The sequence below is a fragment of the Eleutherodactylus coqui genome, chromosome 5 (assembly GCF_035609145.1).
Source record: "Eleutherodactylus coqui strain aEleCoq1 chromosome 5, aEleCoq1.hap1, whole genome shotgun sequence".
In the NCBI taxonomy this organism is placed as follows: domain Eukaryota; kingdom Metazoa; phylum Chordata; class Amphibia; order Anura; family Eleutherodactylidae; genus Eleutherodactylus; species Eleutherodactylus coqui.
In genome coordinates this window covers 243,956,237-243,980,257 of record NC_089841.1, presented here as the reverse complement: position 1 = coordinate 243,980,257, position 24,021 = coordinate 243,956,237, and the positions used below count along the sequence as shown (strand labels likewise).

The 24,021-nt window shown below is 43.8% G+C and overlaps 1 protein-coding gene across 3 annotated transcripts in view; it reads left to right on the top strand.

Moving 5' to 3' along the window:
• CORO2A (coronin 2A) overlaps window positions 1–24,021 on the top strand; it is a 105,447-nt gene that overhangs the window by 34,614 nt on the left and 46,812 nt on the right. Inside the window, exon 2 of one of the 3 annotated variants that reach the window (XM_066604412.1) lies at window positions 2,488–2,600. The exons of the other annotated variants lie outside the window; for them this stretch is intronic. The gene's annotated coding sequence lies outside the window, so the exon portion shown is untranslated. The remainder of the gene's footprint in view (window positions 1–2,487; window positions 2,601–24,021) is intronic. 3 annotated transcript variants of the gene reach the window in all.

Genomic DNA, 24,021 nt, shown 5'->3' with positions numbered 1-24,021 from the left:
TGCAGCGGTCTCAGAAAACGGTGGCACCATGTAGCTTTACTGCATATCGAATTGGTTCTCAAATAATTGTTAATGCTTGCACGCTTCTTGCAGGTAAAACTGCTGTATAGCTGCAAACAAACTGATAGACATACGTTTTTTGGAAATTGAATGGACGACTGTGCTGCTCTGTCCGGCCAAAATAATGGAAACCTGCTGAAACAGAATGCAAAGCTTGTAGTGTTGATCTCAAATGATGACGGCCTGTGGAGTCATCAGGGGGTCTACTGTTTTTGGCATTTCCCACAGGACTCCCTATTGGAAAACAAGGACGGATGGGCTGCAAAACGCAATATGCGTGTAGCCTAACTTCTAAGGGTGGTGATAAGTGTAGTAGGTGTGGACACTGATAAGTTCCCATGAGTTGTGCTACATCACCACAATTACATATGAGCCAGCGTGGAGAGCACAGTGGAAGCGCTCGTTCACACTGCCGCTACTTCACTCTGTTGTTCGCTCCATCCCAGGAACCTAAGAATGGTAAAGCCGGAGTTATCAGATCCCGTACATAATGGACCTGCAAGGCGCTAAACTTACCCCATTCACCGCCCCCACTTTCTCAGACTAAATAGCGTTGCATGCAACAGCATTTTGTTCCGGCTTTTAACCCTTTCCAATCCACTGTCTGACGTCTTCAGACATTCTGATTGAAGGCTGTACAGCTCTGATGTCGGAAGATGTCCGGCAGGGTATTCTTATCGTAGATTACTGGCCGCTCTGTTGTCAGGGGCCTCTCCAGCATATCCCATACCGCAGTACTGGCTCTAGCCAGCAGATGGCGCCATTGTATAATGGCAGAAAGAGAAAGCCCCCTAGGAAACCCTGAATCCAACATTGGATTGCAAAGGGTTAACATAAAACTGTGACAGACTTCGACTGGAACCTGTGCCGCAGATGTGAACTAGCCCTTGCAGTAAAGAGACTACCGGCTGCAGACCCTTGACCAGGAAGATAAGCGGCTGCGCCTACTAGAACGTAGCGGACCTGTCCATCCGTAAATAAAATTAACAAGGATCCCGTTATCTTCAGAATTTTGGATGCATAAATATTTTGGCACTATTTTCTTTTTTCTGATAAAGTCTAATCATCTGAATAGCGTAAAGAAAATGCGCATCGCGGAGTTAAACACATCACATCTAACTCTAATGGCAAATGCTAAACTGTTAGAGATATTAGGTGTGAGTTAATGATGCTGCGCACTGCAAGCTCCGGCCTTTAATGCTGACCCGCGCCAGAGCATTCTTCAGATACTTGATACATAAGTCAAGAGAGCATTCCATCCAATTAGTGTAATTACAGCGGTGTCATCCTAGGAGTGATATGTGTGATTTGGGGATGAGCTCTACAGCTGGAGTCACTGCTTAGAAAACGGCGTAATGGGGTTCTGTTTCCAGCAAACTTGATTAATCCTCTTGCTTTGCTTTCTCTTGAATGCACCTGCTCAGAACAAACTGCAGAGCAGTCTCTCTCTTGGGCAGGTTTGCTGCGTGTTGGATGAATTCTAAGTAACCAATCTGTTTATAAAGGCAAATTAGAGCAGCTCTGTCTGTTTGAAGAATTTTTGAAAATGTTATTGTACCCATCCATAAGAAAGGTAATAGAGAAGAAGCTGGGAACTAGTTCAGCTCTGGTAGGGTAATGACTAGTTATGACTGACGTCACATTGTGAGACACTTTCTTGGCAGACTGTTTTTGCAGGGTGGTGGGCCATTGCCTTCCCCAGTCATCTTTTACTCAATTTATCGACCTCAGAAGGATGGAAGGCTGAGTCACAACCTTGAGCCGGCTACCTGAACCAAGCGGGGATTAAACCCGCAACCTTCAGGTCATGAGTGAGCGCTTAGGACTGCATTTCTGCTGCCTTAACACTCTGCGCCACAAAGGAAGACCGAGATAAAACAAAACCAAAAAAATTATGGAACGTCTCAAGAATAAAACTTATGAATCAAGAAAGACTTAAAGAACTTAATTTATATAGCCTGGAGGAAAGAAGGAAGAAGGGGGACAGGATTAAAACTTTTACATATATTAAAGGCATAAATCAGGGAAGTATATTTATTAGGAAACTAAATCCGAGAACAAGGGTGCCACAATCTGAGATTATTTAGGGGAAGATTAGAAGGAATGTCATAAAATATTACTATACTGAAGGAGTAGTAGATGCCTGCGACAAACCTCTGGCAGATGTGGATGGAAATCAACAGTAAATGAATTTTATCGTGTCTGGGTTAAGTATACCGAGGGAAATAATATATGGACGGACCACATGATGTATTCAGAGTCCACACCAGCGGTACCCATTTGTGCATTAAGAACTAAATGGTTCTTCATAGCTACGATGAAGAACCATTCCTTTCACACCGGGTATGGGACCGGGCGCCTGCTTGTCTGTCTTATTTCAGATTTTCATTGCCTTCTAATAAAGTTGGAATTTTACTTTTGCTTCAGCTGGTGTAGACTCTGAGTACATTACTGGACAGCACTTCCGCCTAGCCAGCAGTGTTCCCAGCACCGCTTCGGATGTGAATGCGGGAAGCACATGATAAAGACTTTGGGATACGGTGAGCGATTGTTCTGTTTTTTTTTTTCTCTTTCTGCTTGACGGGCTTTATGGTCTTTTTCTTCGTTTCTATAAAAAAAAACTAATGTGAACAGTAACAAAATCCATATTGGGCATTGGTTGTTTAACCCCTTAGTGACGTAGCCTTAATGACCAACTCGTTTCTCAGTTTTTCCATCATCGCATTCCTAGAACCATAACTTTTACATTTCTCCATCGACCTAACCATATGGGGGCTTGTATTTTTTGTAGGACAAGTTTTATTTTTTAATGGCATCATTTTTGTGTACAAAAAAAATGTATATATTGTACTAGCTGATATACCCGGCTTCGCCTGAGTAAATTTGGTACTTGTATTTATCTGGTGCTCACACGGAAAATTTTTATGAAGTCGTGGTTACTTTAGAGATACCGAGGAAAAACATATGTTCACCATTTTGCATAGTTCTCTGCGTTACCCAGGAAACACCATGTGGAGGTAACCATGCGATGTATCCTTTAAATAAAATGACATCAGGAAGTGAGAGAATTAGATTCTGTACGTAAAATTTGGATGCTAATTATTTTGCGCTAGAATTGAATAATTGAGTTGGGACCCATTAACTTTTCCTAGTTATGACCTAATCAATGCTTGTGCCAAATTTCAAGTTTCTATGACATCGGGAAGTGAAAGAATTAGATTCCGTACGTAAAATTTGGACGCTAATTCTTTTGCACTTAGAATTAAATAATCGAGTTGGAACCCATTAGCTTTTCCTATTTATGACATAATCAATGCTCGTGCCAAATTTCATGTTTCTACGACACTGGGAAGTTGGAGAATTAGATTCCGTACGTAAAATGTGGACGCTAATTCTTTTGCACTCAGAATTGAATAATCGAGTTGGGAACCATTAGCTTTTCTTATTTTTTGACATAATCAATGCTCTTGCCAAATTTCATGTTTCTACGACATCGGGAAGTGAGAGAATTAGATTACGTACGTAAAATTTGGACGCTAGTTCTTTTGCGCATAGAATTGAATAATGGAGTTGGGACCCATTTACTTTTCCTATTTTGGACATAATCTATGCTCGTGCCAAATTTCATGTTTCCACGACATCGGGAAGTTGGAGAATTAGTGGCGAGTGAGTCAGTGAGTGAGTCAGTGAGGGCTTTTGTCTTTATATATATATATAGATAACTTTTTGTTAATAATGTTCTTTGGGGAACTGGGGGAGCAAGGGGGGTGTGGTAAATTCTGCCATTAGTTTTCTGGATTTCATTTTTACAGGATTCAGTGTGTAAAATAAATAGTGTCATGACATTATTCTCTGGGTCAGCACGAGTCCGGCAATACCAAGGTTTATACAGGTTTTTTTATGTTTTGCTATTTTTGTACCCAAACACTTCTTTCTTTTTTTTTGCTGCATCCCAAGAGCCATAGCATTTTTATTCTCCATCGACATAGCTCTATAAGGGCTTCTTTTTACAGGATGAACTCTAGTCTTCATTTATCCAATTTTTGGGAACATATTGCATTTTGTTTGCTTTTTGTTTAATTTTTTTCTAGAAGCAAAATTAGCAAAATCTGAAATTCTGGCATGTGTTTTTTTTTTTATTACAGCGTTCATCTCATAGTATAAATGATATGTTAAATTAATTCTGCAGGTCAATACGATTATGTCAGTACCAAGTTGACAGTTTCTTTTTTTTTTTTGCGACTTTTCCACACTTTTTTTTTTGTTACTGCTAGAGTTGAGCGAACGTACTCTGCCGAACTTGATGCTCGTTCGAGCGTTAGCGTACCCGATGGTGCTCGTTACTCGAACGAGCATCACGTCGTGTTCGACCCCGCCCCAGTTTTTGGCTTCTCCCCGCTGTGACATGCCTGTTTTGGCCTCTCCCCGCCGCGACGCAGCGCACGTCATTGGCAAATTTTTTTTAGCTGGCTGGCGCGCGTGAGAGAGAACGAAGAAAAAAAACTCGGCACCCGGCGTCCCACATACAAAAATGCTGGAGTCTCCCATTGTAGTCAATGGGGTTCGTTACTCGAGTAGAGCTCTCGAATTTTACGAAAAGCTCGACTCGAATAACGCGGACCCGAGCATTTGGGTGCCCGCTCATCTCTAGTTACTGCATTTAAAGACCCCTAACACTTTTCTTTTTTTGACAACGTTGCTGTGTGTTTTTTTTTGTGGGATAAGTTGTACTTTAATGGTACTATTTATTGATCTACGCAACATTTTGATCACTTTGCGGGTTAATTAATGTACTAACTTTTTTTATGGATCATTATGAATGCAGCGATACCACGTGTGTCTGTGGGTTTTTTTTTAACATAGTAAAGGGAGAAAGGTAGAGGTTTGACATTTTTATTTATATATTTTTTTTACTATTATTGTATTATTATATTGTCCCACTAGGGGACTTGAATATCATCATACTTTATCGTTTTTCTAATACACTGCAATATTGATGTATAGCAGTGTATCAGAGACCCTATGAAGCTCAGCCAGAGGCTGAGCCTCCTAGGCCACTGTAGCTGGCAGACCCGTAGGCTATATCCATGCCTTCGGGTACCATGGCAAACCGTCAGGACCCCGTGATCACATCATGGGGGTTTGATGGGTGAGAGAGGTGAGAGAGGTGCCCCATCCCTCTGTCAGCCTTTCACATGCCGCGTTCACACTGAAGTGAATGGGACAAACATGTAGTACTCAGAATGCTGTATTTCTAGAAGCTTAGTTATAAACCTTGAAGAGGCTGCAGCACTCATACCACTTCAATCAGTCGATCAGCCGGGATTCCGAGCAGTAGACCCCCACTGATCAGATGGCCTCACTTGAGAAGATGCCTTCAGATCTTAAAGGCTTGGATAGCCCCTTCTTAATTTTCGCATTAAGGAGCACCATGGAAGACGAGAAAAATGGGTCAGACCACTATTCCCACTATATGAAACATTCCATTCGGCACTAAGTATCAGGGTAGATGGTGAAGTCTTTATTTAGCTTTTCACATCCGAACCCGGATTTGTCTGTCTTTTGATATTCTACTACAAGGTTACATTGTGTTTATGAGTGGTTGCTATATATTGTACATTTCAACCAAGTAATTTCACTTCTTTTCCAAACCACACATTTCGACACTCTGTGGTCACATTCTGTGAGTTTCTCTGACCCACTGAGCAGCTGTTTGATTCTGTATAGCGCCAATTGTAGCATTTACTATTGTTTGAGGAAATTCTAGCTGGGAAGAAATGTAATTAAATAACTTGAGTTAAGACTCTGAGCAATTCAGTAAACCCATTCTACCTCTAATCGTGGGCTATGGAAATTACACGTGTATTTGGCTCTTTTTTTTGTTTTGTTCTTGTATTCCACTATAACGTTTTGTTATTTTTCCGTTGACAAAGCTGTATGAGGGCTAACAAAGGTGCATCGGAAGAAAAGGCTTTAATTTGTCCGACCTTATTGGAATTGGACCACCGCTGATTGGCAAAGCGTTGCCTTCTCTGATGAGTCACGTTTTTCGCTTCATTGAACAGATGGACGTTGGCGGGTCAGACGAGAAACATCAGGGAACAAACACCCTGCAACCATTGCTGGAAGAACACAAGTTGGTGGCAGCATTATGGTCTGGGGAATTTTTTCGTTGCGTTGTCTGGGCAGCTCATACATATGGACGGCACTCTGAATCGATTTGGTTATGAATCCACCCTTGCAGACCACGTACTCCCATACATGCTGTTTGTTTCCCCTGGGGCAGGTGGGATCTTCCAGCGAGACAATGTGACATGTCACATGGCTAGAAATATCCAACAGTGGTTGGAAGAGCATGACCAAGACTTCCAAGTACTTCTCTGCCTTCTAATTCCTCAGACTTGTACACAATTGAGCATCTGTAGGATCACCTCGATCATTGTGTTGGCTCTATGGATCCTCTCCTACGAATTGTCCAGCATCTGTGGGATGCAGTGCAGTCAGCACGGCTCCAGATACCCATGACCACCTACCAGCACCTTATTGAGTCACCCCCAGCCTAACTAGCTGCTGTTCATGCGGCACACGAAGGTTACTCTGGATATTAACCTGTATTTGTGCCAAGATTGGCACTATTTTCTGCCTTTGGTAGTAATAAAGCTGTCTGAAAGCTTTAGACCATGCCCCTCTCGGAAAATCACATTCACTTTTCTAGTTTATGGTGAGCAAGGCTCAAAAAGGGAAGTTTTTGTGCAAGTTTTTTTCAAGGAAGAGCAATGAGAGTTAAAACATTGCTCCTCTCAGTACCCTACAAAGTAGTAATGCCCCCTTTGTGGCCCATCAAAGTAGTGTTGTCCCATTTGTGTCCCCATTCCCTCCAGCCAGTATGGCAAAAAGAACAAACTTTAACTCGCGCTATAGCCAGATGCCCCTTGGCTCCCTACAGTGCCTACCCGACTCAGCCCCCGTCTCCATCACCTGCATGGAGCCATGTGTTGTCTGGCATTAGCACGAGTTAAAAGAGCCTTGCAAGTCAACGGTTGGGATATGGTTGAGCCATTCAGCCCAGGCCTCCCTGTTCCACAGGCTCCATAGTGACCATGTAATCTTTCACTGTTGGTAGCATACCCCTGACTAGGAACAAAAAAAAAAGCTTTCTGCCTATTTGGTGATTGGACAGGATTCCCTCTGCAGGGGTTGAATGCTCCCACAAAGTAACTATTGGCCAGTACATTAAACTTTGGAATTTGCTTAGCTTCAACATGATGACCATGTTTGGGGACGATGTTTCAGTTGTCTGACTTCTCACCCTACGGTGGTCGAATGTCAATCCCCAAACCGGTTGTCAATGGAAGTAGTGGGGTAAGTGTTCAGGTGAATGTCTATACAACTCATCTATTTTGAATTGGTTCCATGAGCTGACGCGTGGGTTTTGTTTTATTCACTATTATGTTTTATGTCCCTCTCCCTACCCGTATCCAAAGCTGGAATGCCCTAACACAGTTCCTAACAAAATGTTTAACCGTGTTTAACTTCTCATTAGAACTGGGTTCCGTTACCGCCCAGAGACTATTTATTTCCCATATTCTTGCCCCAAAGGCAGTTGGACAAGGCTCATACAGATGAGGCTATTGGTAGGTCCCACTGAAAGGGTTTTCTTTTAGCACTCCAATATTGATAACCCATCATTAAGGATAGATCATCACGTGGGTGGGGGTCTGCAGCTTCGGACCCCCACTGATCAGCTGTTTGAAAAAGCCACATCACTTGCGCTACCTCCACTGTTGCCTTCACAGCACATTGCCGTACATTTCATAGTGGCAGTGCCTGGTATTGCAGCTCAGTCCCATTAACTTGGTCTCTTCAAACAGCTGATTGGCAATTGGTGCCAAGCGGCAGAACCCACCAATTAGATATTGATGATGCATCCTAAGGATCAATATTGGAATTCTGGAAAACCACTTTTAAAGCAACGTAAAAAGCGTATGTTTAATAAAGTAAGAAGATTTATAGATTTTTCTGTAAATTCATATATTCAGTAAAATAAAGACAGATGTCTTCATAATGCATTTGTCATGGTACTTAGGAGAGAAGACAATATTATATTGCATGAAATGTACAATATGCCTATGAATAGCTGGGGAAGAGTTAATATCTAGTGATGTACTGAAGCAATTATGTCAACAATAGCATTAAGCAGATGCTGCTCCGCATGATGCAATGCTGCTTCACAAATGAAACTGATCCGATTTCCTGGCTGTAATTTAACTAGTACACATTTTAGCCTCCGTAAACACAGTTTTCTTTCATCTCTGATTAGTGTGCGGCTCCACTTCATCCTTGACAATACGGTCTTTTTTGGTATATAACCTTTTATTAATTTCTACATTGTCATTATTCTAATAGGAGAGTACAGTTCTGACAATATAACTATTGTTTACTGACCGACAATGAAAAGTACATTGTTAATACAGGGCGTCCCACTCCTCGGAGGCCGGCAAAAATCGGCTATAACTCCAAAACTAATGAACACATTTTAATGAAATTTAGTCCAAACATATCTACTCAATGACAATCGGGAACCCCTTATAACATGTTTGTCGAGCACTCCTTAACTTGATTGCTGCCATCCACAGTCACCGTCAATGAACCGGAAGGTCCCGATAAATCAAAAGCCTTGTGTACTGCTATTGGTGTGAAGCATTTGTCACTAATAACTTGAATATTCTTGATGTCTTGTGGTTTACAGAGGAGTCATGCTTTCACTTTTCCGGTGGGTTCAACTCTCAAAACATGCTGATGTGGGCAGCTGAAGATCCTGCCAAAATCAAAGACTTCATCCTGCAAAAACTGGCGTCTGGTGCGTTATGACCCGGTGACGCATTATTGGCCCCATCTTTTTTTTACAGTAGTGTGGCCAGTGCAATGTTTGAAGAGCTTTTCCACACGTTTGTAAATCACTTGGGTATTGGCTACTTCCAACAGGAAGGGGTGGCCTGCCACACCTCCAATGTGCCCATTCCTGAGAACTGAGCATTTTTGGCGGGGATCAAATTGTTTCTAAGGGACTTTGGCCGCCACAGTCACAGCATTTGACACCACAGTCACAGCAACGAATTACCCAATAACTGAAAAGGAAAGTCATCCAAGAAATTGCTGCAGTGACACCGGACACGCTTACTAGAACGTTTAGCAGTATGGAACGTCGAGTTCATGTGTGCTTGACCCCAAACAGTAGACACTTCCAGCATGTGTTATGAGGGGTTCCGAATTCTCATTGAGTAAAGGATGGTTTGACCAAATTTCATGACAATGTGTTCAATAGTCTTAAAGTTATAGTTGAATTTTCCAGCCTTCCAGTGAATGAACTCTGGTTTCAGTCAAGAATATTATTTTGGAAGCGGTGGTTCAGTTGTTAGCATTTGGGGGGTGAGTTCGAATTCCAACATTTGCATTGAGTTTGTGTTCTCCCCATGGTGACGTTCTCCTCAAACTCGAAAATCATAAGGATACATTTCTGGACGCCTCATATAGTTGACTCGAGTGTGTTTGAGACGGGAAATTTAGGTTGCAAGCCCTATTAGGAACAAGGATTGATGTGCGTGACAATTTCTGTACACCATCGAGGAATATGCTAATGCTATATAAGCAATCGGAAGTTCTAGAATCCTATTTGATGATGATAGATTGCTACTTTTAGTATAGTGAATGAGGAAGAACTGATAGTAATTACCCATGCACAGATCATGAACCACGTGATGCCATAGTGTAATCCGTCAGCGACCACAGCAGATTGTTACTCCAGGCGCCAAGCCTCGAGCCTGTAGGAAAGGAAATGAAGGCATTACTGCACTACTGGCCTAAATGGATATAAATAAGTAATGTGTTGTGCTTCAGCGTTCTCTTCATTGCACCATTATTCAAGAGAGCATTAGCTTCCTAGTCCTATAATTAGAGTTTTACAGTCGGCAAACTTAAAATATGGAATTTTTCTGCATTCATTACAGCGAGCTAGAACAATTTTTGAAATTTATTGATTACCGTGCTAAAAGTAGGCACGGGCGTTGGAAATGCTATTCATAGGGATCCCAAGAGTTTGGGGGGTTTATTTTCAATATGAGATTGCCGGCGTAGGTGTAGTTTGTAGGCTGCATATATGATAGTCAAAATAGACCAATGTATTTGAGAATATGGTATTGGTCCTGAAAAAAAAAAACATGTTGCTTTGTTTATGGGCTGGGTAGAGCACCATTACAGAATCCATCTTACATAATGCATTGCTGCCAACTTAAAGGGGCCATTAAAGGAATATCTGCTTCTTGGGGTCCAGTCTTCAATTGAGAGTTCATTTAGATTTCATTATTATGTCAATGAATAAACCTCTCTAGGGAATTAGACACGGCTTGATTGTGAATCATGTAACATCACTGGTCCATAGTGATATCCAGTATAATTTAGGGTGGTTTCATACCTGCACCCGGGCTTCAGCTTTCCTGCTCTGTTCAAGGAGCGAGAAAGCAGAATCCCCACGGCCTTATGGCTCCATCTTGGGACAGAAGCAAACAGGACACCATTGACTATAATAGGGTCCATTTGGTTTCGCCCGGCTCTTGGTCAGAAGAAAAAGCGCTGCATGCAGCACCTTTTCTTCCGGTGACCCGCTTTTTGTGGGGTCCTGCTTGTGAAAACCCTCCCACTGACGTCCATATGCCCTTACACAGAGTTGACCACGGAAAAGTAGCCCCCTTATGACAATACTGTGACTGAACAAATAATCCACTTGCTCATTCCTCTTAAGCTTCTTTAATTTACCAACATGTTCCAACAGATGCTAAGAGGGTATTCCCGTTCACTTCTGTGCACTTTACAACTTGTCAGCTGATACTGCCTGCAGCTCTTCATCCGTGATGCTGCAGATAGTTTTTGATGAAGTCTTCCTTGTGTTCATCCAAGGCATGCAGATTATTGGCGTACTCTTTTTTTTTTCTTTCAGTTTCCCAACAGATAAAAATCGCAAGTGGACAGGTTGGGGGAACACTATGGCTATAATCCCTTGCCCTCGCTTCACTCTTCTGTAAACTGTTCATGAACCCTTGCCAGTGAGTCGTGGGAATGTGGCATGTTGCTTCATCTTGTTGGAAAAAGCAGTGCATTATTCTGGTGTTTAGTTATTCGTAAAACTGTTCAAACCTGTTCAGATGAACTACTATTCGTGTTCCTGACACCAAATGACAATGTTCTGGTCGGCGACCCCATTGAAAACAATGGGATGCAGGCAACCACTGCATTGATTTTTGGGGAAAGGCTTTAAATATAAGCCCTTCCCTGAAAATCATCCCTAGATTGTGTAAAAAAATATATATATACTCACCTCTCCGCCAGAGCCCGGACCGTCTAGCCACTTGGTCCCCCTGCACTGCTCTGAAGCTCTTTCAGCAGGCGGGGATTTAAAACCCCCGCCTGCTGAAAGGATTGTGTCTGATTTTGCTTCTGTTTTTGTCTTTTTTAACCAGAACAAACTGAAAGCATTCCTCTTCTTCTTTTTTTTTTGAAAACTCATTGAAATCAATGGGGAAAAAAAAAGCATTCAATTTCATTTCTCAAGTCCAAAAACAGAACGGAGAGACTGACAGCCCTAATGGAGCGCTAACATAGGTGTGAACAAGCCCTTACATTGTTGAGCCTTATTTCAAATCATTCATTTTATTGCTAGGTGGGAAATTTAGAGATAGATGGGACACCCAAACTGACACAATGTGTGCAACTTTAGTCTGTTTTGACTGAGATTCTTTTTCTGAGTTTGATGTACTTTCAAGCTACAACCCAAAACCCACTTTTTTATTGCAAAGTTCCACCACTTCAGGAGGCGGGGCTTATCATGACGTATGATTTTACCTCCATCGTTATAAAAAGGACATGGCCATTCCAAAATGGATAGGGAGGTACGTTTTGTGCTTGTTTCCTAGCTGGAGCACTGGATAACCATTTGGTGCGGATTTTGACTAAAAAACAGCCGCATACCTGCAGCTAATTTCATACTATGCAACGCTCCCCCTCGCCTCCTCCAAAGGCTTCCCACTGTCAGCGCTCCCTGAAAGCCTTCAGAAATCAGCTGCGGATACTGCAGATCCCTATATTGGCCTCATTAGTAATAGTGGCCTTAGAAATAATAGTGTGCCCCATATCAGCCCCACTAGTAAAAGTGTCCCCTATATTGGCCTCAGTAGTAATAGTGACCCCCTACGGTGGCCTCAGCAGTAATAGTGACCCCCTACAGTGGCCTCAGCAGTAATATTGACCCCCTACAGTGGCCTTAGCAGTAATAGTGACCCCCTACAGTGGCCTCAGCAGTAATAGTGACCCCCACAGTGGCCTCAGTAGTAATAGTGACCCCCTACAGTGGCCTCAGTAGTAATGGTGACCTCTATATTGGTCCCAGTAGTATTAGTGTCCCCTGCTGTGACCTCAGTAGTAATAGTGCCTCCCCCCTCCCCCTTGACACCGATATACTTAAAGGGGTTGTCCCGCGGCAGCAAGTGGGTCTATACACTTCTGTATGGCCATATTAATCCACTTTGTAATATACATTGTGCATTAATTATGAGCCATACAGAAGTTATAAAAAGTTTTATACTTACCTGCTCCGTTGCTGGCGTCCTCGTCTCCATGGTTTCGGACTAATTTTCGGCCTCTGATGGCCAAATTAGCCGCGCCTGCGCAGTCCGGGTCTTCTGCTTTCTTCAATGGAGCCTCTCGTGCAGGATGCCGCCTCCGTGTAGCTCCGCCCCGTCACGTGCCGATTCCAGCCAATCAGGAGGCTGGAATCGGCAATGGACCGCACAGAAGAGCTGCGGTCCACGGAGGAAGAGGATCCCGGCGGCCATCTTCACCGGTAAGTATAGAAGTCACCGGAGCGGGGGGATTCAGGTAAGCGCTCCGGTAAGCTTTCTTTAGGTCCCTGCATCGGGGTTGTCTCGCGCCGAACGGGGGGGGGGGGGTTGGAAAAAAAAAAAACCCGTTTCGGCGCAGGACAACCCCTTTAACTCCTCCTTGTAGTCAGTGCAGCTCCTCTTTCCGGCGCTGATCCTGAGTGCACACTCTGATGTCAGTGTGCGCGCCCGGAACGCATTTTTCCTTCCCTGCGGACTAAGGATTCCCTGCGGACTAAGGAGAAGGGAGGATGAACACTAAGGAGGAGAGGAAAGGGCAGAATAACGTCAGAGTGTGCCCTGGGATCAGTGCTGCTAGCAGCGCTGCTGAGTAATTCCCGTCCAGTTCTATAGCAGGTCAGTGGTGATAGATATTTACAGCACTTATATAACTTTAAAACAGCGTGCAAAACAGTCAGTTGATTAAAGAGAGCTTAGTCCTTGTGACTTATGTTTTAGCCAATTACATGGGAATATACCAGTTAAAAGAGCTATACTATTTCATGGCTTTTTTAGTATAATTGCCTGAATTAAAGGCATATGCTCTGAGTAAGAGTAGAAGTTCTCAGAAATGTAACCTTGAACTCCCTAAGATGTTTCATCCTCGACAGACTGAATATTGGCTAGAAACTGCTTGTTTCAGGCATTTTAACTTTGAAATGAACCAACGTTGTTTTGTGGAAGTTAGTTCTTGGGCGTGCCGCCGTTAAAGGGCTTTATTCTTCCTTCTGTATCTGTATTGGATCTCTTGAATGGGGTCGGAAAAAAGCTTTCTCGATACAGCTAATTCTGCTTAAATGTAGTTATTATACATATATATTACTTTCACCACAGAATATAGATTAAATTGTATCGTTTAGTTTCTGCTGTTTGTGACATTGTGATGCTTCAGTCGCTCGGCTCAAGTACAGAACGGTGTGGGCATACAAGTATTAACTATGCAGATAGGTTATTTAGTATGCAGATTTTGTAGGACCTTTATAGTGAAGTTTTATAATTATAATGATATGGGGAAATAGGGTTAATCCCAGCAGACCTCCCAACACATGGATAATAGATGATGGAGTCAGCAAGTTGAAATTATATGATCTTTCATCTGGCCTATTTTCCAAATCTCCGGGGGATGAGATTTCTCTCTAAAAGCTTTTTGCAGGATGCACATAATATATAGTCTATGCAGCAAACAGCTTAAAGAAAGGTACAACATTCACTGAAGAATGGAGTATGACAGTAGGATTGTTAGAGCAGTCGTCTGTAGATTTATGTAGATTTAAGTCTGATTATACAGATGGGGAGAGGATAAAGTAGGCCAGGGCACCAAAAGGCTCTTGACTCCTTGCATGGACAGCTATTCGTTATCGTATAGTGGAGCACTAATAAGGGATGCCATAAGGGGGCGTTCACAGTTTTGGTTCAGATTTTTAAATACAGTTTTTTTAAGCCAAAACCAGTAGTGAATCTATAGAAAGAGAAGCTGTATCCGTCCTTTATCTCCTTTTATGATCCTCATCTGGTTTTGGCTTCAGAAGCCACATCAAAAAAGCAGAACAAAAGCTGCTAGGTCAACATGGGAATGTTAGCTTTGCCACCATAAACTTTGCACTCCCGAGAGGAGGGACTTGTATGTAGGCCAGTTTCAGACGAGCGGATTGTGAGATGGGTGTAATAAGGATATGTATTATGGATGTATTGCAGATGATGTTACAACCACGTGTCATCAGTACTTGCCTCCATGTATTTTAGTTTCTACTTGGCAAATACTTATCCATTTAAAAAGTGTCTGTGAAGAATGTGGCCATGTGAAAAGATGCATACAGTCGATATAAAAGAGTCTGTTAACATGGCAGGTTTTTGTCATGTTAAACAATCTGATAAAGATGAATCATTTCAGAGTTAGGTCTCCTTCCCACGGACGGATTTCCGCTGCGTAACACGCGGCGGAAATCCGCTGCCTTGCCCGCAGCTATTAGGTTCTATTGAACCTAATAGCACAATGCTTACAGTGCGGAATTCCGTATCGTAAAATCAGCTGTCCTCACCCGCGGCATGCTCTATTTGCCGCGGGTGTACGCGCAGATGGCTTCCATTGCAGTCAATGGAAGCCGCCTGTCATGCTATCTTCCGCTGTAGCACAGCGGAAGATAGCGGGAAACCGCTTCCCCGCCTACCGCCAGCCACGTCACTCGACACTATGGGTGTGTCATATGACGCGGCTGTTGCTTCATGCGCTGTATTGCGCATGGGCACCGAAGCGTCGTGCGGGACGTAGGACGCCGGATCCGGAGGTAAGTATTGGGGTCTCTGGGCCGTGTGAAGCCGGCCTTATATCCACCTTCCCCGTGACCCGATATCTGCAGAATTCCATTGCAAAACAAACTGAAATCATTTAGGATGAGAAACTAAGAAAACTAAGATAATGTGGCTGCATAAGTGTGAACGCCCTCTTATATTGGGGGTGTGGTTGTGTTCAGAATTAGCCAATCCCATTTAAACTCATGATAGTCAGCACTCCGCTGCCATTATTTACAGGACTTCTGATGTACTCCATATAATGTTCAGCGCTTGTAGTGGTATTTTCTTCACCTTTACTTAGTTGCATTTTTTAGCAAAATGCAGAGATTTGATTGTCTCCTGATATCAGTCAGGAGAAGGGGTTCAAAACCTCTCCATATACCATGGTGCACAGTGGAGAAGGTCATCAAAAAGTGACTTACAAGATGTACCATGCTGATAGACACCGACTTAAAAAGACTGAATGCTGCCATAAAGTCAAAGGGCCCATCGACAAAGTATTAGTTTTAAGGTGCATTCAGACGACCCTATATCGGCCGGGTTTTCTCTCTGCAGGGGGAGGAGGCCGGAAGAGCCGGGAGCAGTGCACTGAGCTCCCGCTTCCTCTCCACCCCCTCTCCGCCCATCGTCACTATTTGAAATGGGAGGGGCGGAGCGGAGCTAAGTTCCCCGGTGGTGGAGAGGAGACGGGAGCTCAGAGCACTGCTCCCGGCTCTTCCAGCTTCCTCCCCCTGCAGAGAGGGACGCCGTATATCGGCCGGGCGTGAAAACCCGCCGATATACGATCATCTGATTGCACCTTTAAGGATGTGTGCATATTTACACATCTCCATTTTTTTATTTATTTATTTTTTTATTTTTTTTTTTCAACCCTAAAAGATTTTATTTTGTTTTTTTAATGGAGTTCTACAGATAACGGGTCACACTGAAGATGGAAATAAATCTGAACATGACAAACACATGGCATTTTACCAGGGGTGTGTAGACCTTTTATATCCACTGTGCTATAGATTTACATGAGCTCCGTATTATGATCCACAAAATACAGACCGGATAGGGAGCTACAATACGCTCATCTGGAAGCGGCCATAGAGTGAGTTATCAGCTTTGTGGTTGGACAGGTCACCTTGGTGTTGGAGCATCCACTGTCCGCACCCCTCATCAAATACTAGATACAATGAAAAACGCAAATGCATCCTAATCCATCGGAATATGTTTTGCATGTTTATAGCACCTAGTGTGGCATTTAACTGCTACTAGTAGAATAAATGGGTCAAGGGAGAGGGGCGGCATGTTTTATCCCCTCTATTGATATGGATTTGTGATCCTGTGATCGGAAAGATAACACTTCTGTTCATTGACAATGCTCCATAACCCTTTCAGTAGCGGAGATTTCTCTGCTTTTCATTTTCATTTTCTTGTCCCTGTCATTTTAAAATATAAATGGGGTAAAATAAAAGTGTGATTCCGACATTGCCAAGTACATTGTGGTAATAATGAGATGTTCACTTTTTATTCTGTGATTCAGTACCATTATGGCAATACCGAATTGACCATTTTTTTTCATACTACTTTTATTAAACCCTGCTCTTGTCCCCATATCCGAACACCTGTAACTTTTTTATTATTATTTTTGCATCGATTAAGCTGCAACAGTTGATGTATCGGCATCTGCACAGCGTCCTATAGGCAGCTTCATTCCATGAGAAAGGTCCCATATGTGTTTTTCAAGGTTATGTTCACACATAGTGAAAAAAAGGGGGCTTCTCCTATCGCAAATCCTTTAGTTTAGCGCTCTGGGAGTGACGTCATCGGACATCTCGGCATTCTACTGTGAGGATGTGTTCATAGCGCCGTGGTAAGGGAGTAACAGGATGCGCGAACACATAGGTGTTATCCTGTCCATGCACCACAAATTCCAGGTTTACCATTTACGCTTGGTTTCTCACAATTACCTGCATGCATTATCAGATGTTCCTCACTTCTGCCATGTGTTTTTAGGGCAGTGTGATACTCCGGCTTTCCCCAGACATTAGGGAGGGGGTTACACTGGAGACTACTGTATAATACAGCTGTGCTGCTGGAGCTGATTTCACTGCAGAATTATGTAGACATCACATTCATCGCCTCCTCTGACATAATGCATTCCCTGCCCTGATTCATCACGCTTTGTGCTTTGGTGGAATCGACCTACAACATTGCTACATGTTTACACAAAGATATATCTAATATAATAATACTATATATATATATATATATATATATAGTGTGTGTGTGTATATATATATATATATAGTGTGTGTGTGTGTGTGTGTGTGTGTGTGTGTATATATATATATATATATATATATATATATATATATATAATATATATATATCAGTGTGATTATTTAGATATATTAAGTCCATGTGGGGAGTTCTGCAGTGTTTGCCCTGTGCTATCTGTCTAGTGCTAACACAGTCTGCTACTCTCGATACAGATGTATCCACTGATATCACTTGTTGTACATATTATCATTTCTCCAAGGGAACTCTTCACATGGGACAGAATTATCTGCAGGCCGAAGCGTAATGCGTTCTGTGGAATTTCCTGCGTGAATCACCCCGCCCTGATTTAAAAGGCTATTTTGTCTCACAAGGTGTTGGTGATCACAGGTATGCGCTACGTTTAGCATGGGCAGATGTGCTTGTTGGTACACTTCCCACAGATCTGTATGGTTGTCTTTGGTGCGCAAAATAAAGAAACATAGGTCAGGTCCAATTTTTTTTTTGCACCCGCGAAAACAACTGGCCTACAATAAAAAAGTGAGAATGAACCGAGTGAAATCAATGGGGTCTATTCTCTGCTCACATAATCCTGACGTTTCCCGGTTGTCTGTCGATGCCCTTACAGGTAGAATCCGTATAGGAAAATCAACGTTACATTCTACCGTGTGCAGATATCCTTTTAGTACTGATAATTATGCTTTAGGGAGTCTTATTAACTCAACGGTATAATTACGATTCAGTCCTCTTGAACAATGATCTGAAATGGAAAAAGAGCTTTTTTTTTTTTTTTTTTTTTTTTTTAGTAAACTAGTTTTATTGATCATATTTCCTCTAAAGGAAATACATAAATATGGTAATGAAAACATACAATCATGCTGTGGTGAGACAAATGTTGAAAACGTTAAAAGCAGAAAAATTAGAGGGGTGGTCCGGTTACTGGACAACAAGCCCCCTGTGCTAAAATCAGGAAAGGAGCCGTAGTTGGCGCAGTCTCACACGAGTGTTTACCAGTGATTACCGCGCACAGAACTGCTGCGTGCTGATAAATCCCCATACACTGTCTTGGCTAAGTTCACATGGGCGAGTCTGATAACATGCTGTAATTCACGGCCTGATATAGCGCTCGCCAACATTTGATTTTCCCGAGGGGGGGAGGTGTTTTTATCTCCAAACCGCCCTGCATCATTTCAGGGAAATAGCAATCTGATCTCAGCCGCAGTGGAGGATGCCTCCCATTATCTTCAATGGGGAAGCACCACACCATGTGCTCCTAGCATGTGATACGATGCTGCCGCCGACCCATTGAAAACTAAGAGCGATGCGATGCGAGGGCACGCCAAAAGATGGCAGGTGCCACAATTTATTTCCTGAATTGTGATGCAATGCCGGGGGAAACAAAATCGCTCATGTGTATGACCTCATTCAAAAGAAGGAGGTTCGTATTCATGCTTGCAGACATAAGAAATGGACACGCCCAATGCGCATGGATGAAACACAGACATACGCATGTGTTAAAGTCGGTCTGCTTTTCACAAACCCAAATCCTCTTTTTGGAACCTGACTAAGAGCGGCACAAGCTAGTGACCGGCACGGTGATGATGGTGATATGTCTGCTGTGTGTACATGTGCTGTAGTATTGCAGTGTATTAGTAGCAGTCAAGCAGAGGTCTAGATATCCATGAGCTGCCGCTAGCCCCGCTCATCACACCCTCCAGCTGTCTCTGGATGCATTGGACCTGCTTTCTGAGTCCGTGACTGGAGGGTGGTTGTAAGACTAAGGCCTCATGTCCACGGGGAAAATCAGATCCGCTGCAGATTCTCCATGTAGAATCTGCAGCGGGTCCCTCCTGCCCCGCGGACATGAGCGCTGAAAAGGAGAATAAATAAGAATTAACTCACCTCCCATCCGCTCCGTTTCTTCTCTTCGCTGCGGCGTCATCTTCTCTCGTCGCGGCCGGATCTTCTTTCTTCGGCTCGGCGGATGTGCATGATGACGTCGGTGACGTGCCCCGCGCATGCGCCGGGCCGAAGCAAAATGATCCGGCCGCGACTGAGAGAAGATGGCGCCGCGCCGAAGAGAAGAACCGGAGCGTGTGAGTAAAATATGATTTTTGTCTCCCCCGGATCCGGACGGCTTCCATAGGCTTCAATAGAAGCCCGCGGGAGCCGTCCCCGCGGGAGACCCGCACGAAAATGGAGCATGGTCCAGATTTTTTCATGCTCCATTTTTTTTTAAATCACTTTTATTGACCATCTGCGGGTATTTATCTACCCGCGGGTGGTCAATGCATCCCTATGGGATGCGGATCCGCGGGCAGGAGAAGAGTTAAAATCCGCTGCGGATTTTAATTCTTATTTTGCCCGTGGACATGAGCCCTAACTGCAGCTCATGAATATCCAGGACTACTTCCTGTAGTCCTCTAGGTAAGGGCTGTTACGGATAAAACGTGACGTCCTGAGCAGGAAGTGTGTGAGCAGTGTGGCGCTCTCATTGACTGGAAGTGAAGGCGGCGCTCCGACTTCCTCCTCCGACCACTGACGACACCTTGCCCGCTGCTGTGACAGTGGGCCGGACGATTAGCTGATGGTCGGAGGTCCCGAGCGGTAGACCCCCGTACATCTTCTACTGATGCAGGGAATAAGCTATCAGTTAAAAATGGCCGAAATACCCCACTATAGATGCACTAAAAGCTCTATTAGCAGCCTTCTTAACAAATCTGGACCAAGATGCCAGACAGTATGCCAGTAAAATTGTTGGCTGGCATGACAGAAACCTGACGGACCTCATTACAGTGGATGGACCACTCATATCCGTACTGTGGTGAATCCAGAACTTGATTATTGTTCTGCTCCTACGATGAACAGAACCCAAGAAGGAAGTGGTTGCTGATTCATCGGTATGACTTGTGCTTCTCACAGCCCGAAGCTCTTCACCTGCCTCTGAACTCGCTCTAACCCATTATGTACTTTGGCCTTGGGGTGTGCCAGGCTTTCCTTCAATTTGTTTTTTGATCAAGAGTTATCCGTGTAAATCCTGCGTGACAAGCATTTGGTTTGTTTTGGCTATTAACTTAAATAGCAAAAATAACATAAAATGCCAGTAGTGTTGTAATATATAGGAAGCTCCTCATTGCACAGAGCATCGGGTTATCATCAGATGGCGCAGTTGAGTTGAGCTTAAAACTGCATTAAGAACGACCCCCAAAAAACTGCACGTGGCTTTGCCGTGATGTGATACATTTTTCAACACCCTTGCAAAACCTCAGCAAAACCTTATGCGTTTTTCTTTTTCCGGAGTGCGGCCTTAACCGTACCTCAACCGCCCCATCTGTGAAAACCCCTTACACCTTTAGGGACCTTTCACACAGGACAGAACAGGCCGCACGACTCGCCACAAGCCATCTGCACCGAAATCCGCAGGCCACCTATCCGCAGCTGATTCCTGGTCAGAACCTGCACCGATGGTGTGCAATATGATGCATGGGTTTTGGTATGAGGAAGTTGCAGTGGGATTTTCCGCTCAGTGTGAAAGTACCCTCAATGTATTTGGTGATTTGAGACGCATACGATGTTTTCTGACGGAAATCAGAGGCAAACCTGTTGGCCCAGATTTATGAAGCATTTACTCCAGAAAAATCACGAAATGCACCAAATTTGCACCCAAAAGTGCAACTTTTCTCCTCACTAGTTTTAAGTTGGGTTGAGAAAAGTGAGAAGGGCCTAAAAGATGGGGCCATGGTTTTAATATTTTAGCCAATTTTTTAAAGAAAGTCTAAAAATTATGCAAATTTTTGCAAAACTCTAATCTGTACGATAGGCATTTTTTACACAGTGCATGAATGAGATTTCTTGAAGCCTTATCCACGATACAGGAGCTGTTAGATGCTGCAGATTTTTCACAGCTAATTTGGTTGTGAAAAACCAACATTTCCAAAATGTATCAACCTAGTCTTAGGCCGGCTTCACACGGCCGAGAAAATCATGCAAGATTTGTGGGTAACAATACGCACAATCCTCGCACCAATATGAATCCCATTCTTTTGAATGGGGTCATACACATGAGCGATGTTTTCCAGCATTGCCCCGCGATGCTATGCAAGAAACAAATCACGGCATGTTCTATCTAGCTGCGTGATCTCACAGCCCCATTGCTTACATTGGGGCCGCCGGCAGCAGCGCTGGCCCTATTGAAAGCAGTGGGCCAACTCCACAATCCTCTGCCGTGGCTGTGACACCCGCGCCGGAGGATCCCTGCCTCCTCAAAGTCATGTGAGACTGTTTTCCTATGAAAAAGCCTCACACCCACGGGGAATTCACATGGTGAGGGGCGCGATATGGGGGCCGTATTCATGGCCCCATATTGCGCTGGCCCGTGTGAAGTTAGCTTTAACGTGTTTTTAGTGCCAAATAGGCGCGCAAAAAGATCGCTTCTATAAGAACCAATGCTTTTCTATAGAAGCGTTCACATGAACCATTTTTAGATGCGCAAAATACTCGCACCTGCCAAAGATGCGCATCTAAAGGTCCATGCTGGGTGAAAAGATAGGACCTGACCTTTCTTTGGTGCGTGTTTTCCATAGACTCCTATGGGAGCTAGATAACACGCACCTCCGATCGTGTGAGCGGGCTACTTCACGGAGCTCCAATTCACCCGTTCACAAGATCCTTAGAGCAGCATAGAAGCGATCTTTTTGCGCGCCTAATTTGCACAAAAAGCACGCTTGTCTGAATGAGGCCTTAGACCTAGATACCCCAAATGTATTAAAGGGAACCTTTCACCTCCCCACAGCACTATAAACTAAGTTACATCTAGTCCTGATGATGTTGGTGACAGGGTACCGGGTGATATATTTTTTACACTCACCTGCTTCCTGCAGTGCCCGCTGCTGAAGGTCACGAACCGCACTGCACATCCGACTCTTTTAACAGGGCCGCGTGTGCGCCTTCTATTGGCTTGTGCATGCATGCGATTTTCAGTGTCCTGTGCAACCTTCAGCGGCATTTTTTTTTAATGCATGAAGGAATGGAAACACCACATGTGGCTTTTGATGCAGTTCTAACTGCACCTCAATCACCCAATCTGAATTTACCCTAAAAGGGCCTTTTTATAGATTTCAGAACTCTGCTGAGGCTTGCTACACATATATTGAATTTCCCCCTTTTGTATTAAAGGGGTTGTCCCGCGAAAGCAAGTGGGGTTATACACTTCTGTATGGCCATATTAATGCACTTTGTAATGTACATTGTGCATTATTTATGAGCCATACAGAAGTTATCAGAAGTTATTCACTTACCTGTTCCGTTGCTGGCGTCCTCGTCTCCATGGTGCCGTCTAATTTTCAGCGTCTAATTGCCGGATTAGACGCGCTTGCGCAGTCCGGTCTTCTTCTTTTCTTAATGGGGCCGCTCGTGCCGGAGAGCGGCTCCGTGTAGCTCCGCCCCGTCACGTGCCGATTCCAGCCAATCAGGAGGCTGGAATCGGCAATGGACCGCACAGAAGCCCTGCGGTCCACCGAGGGAGAAGATCCCGGCGGCCATCTTCAGCCGGTAAGTAAGAAGTCACCGGAGCGCGGGGATTCAGGTAAGCGCTGTGCGGATTTTTTTTTAGGTCCCTGCATCGGGTTTGTCTCGCGCCGAACGGGGGGGCTGTTGAAAAAAAAAAAAAAACGTTTCAGCGCGGGACAACCCCTTTAATGCCCTTTGTTGTCGTTTGGTGTGTAATGGAGTCATTTTGCATAAACATGTCTTTTACAACGATCCTTCAGATGATTCTCTGAGGTTATTTTCAAATGTGTCCGAGTACGAATTCTAGAGGTCAGAATGCCATGATCGTTGCATCATCCCTAGACGAGCCGCTGACATAACTAACCTTTCAATATTTGATGAACACTTTGAGTAATCCTTGACATTTTTGCCCTTATCTTCACTGAACTGCTGCTCTGAAGCCCTTTTGTCTCCCATGTGCTTGTGGAAACCGTGAAGCTATCTCAGGAATGGTGCAGTGATTCTGCTCAGACCTGTTTATCGGAGCGGTCTGTGTCAGCGGACTCCTTCCCCGCAGGATCTGGATCCTCTCTGCCCACACTGGGACTGAAGCCATCTGGGCTAAAGTATCCTCTTTAGATACATTTTACAAATACTCCGTCCTGGATTAATGGAGAGTTCATCCCAACGGAACCGAAACTGTCCTGAAGCCTGGAGTGTGGAGGCAGTCTGACAGATTTACTGCTTCGTCCTTGAGTAGTATACAATGCTTAGTTTTTGTCATCTTATTGAAATGATTGCCTGAGGCCGGTTTCATATTTACAATATTTCCCCAAAAATAAGACACTATCTTATATTAATTTTTGCCTCAAAAGAGGCAGCGTTTTATTTTTGGGGGGTGTCTTATACCTTTCTAGCCTAGTTTGGTTCCATCAAGTGCCGGCTCTGATTGGCTGGCGCTCGATCCAATCACAGCGGTTACCGGAGG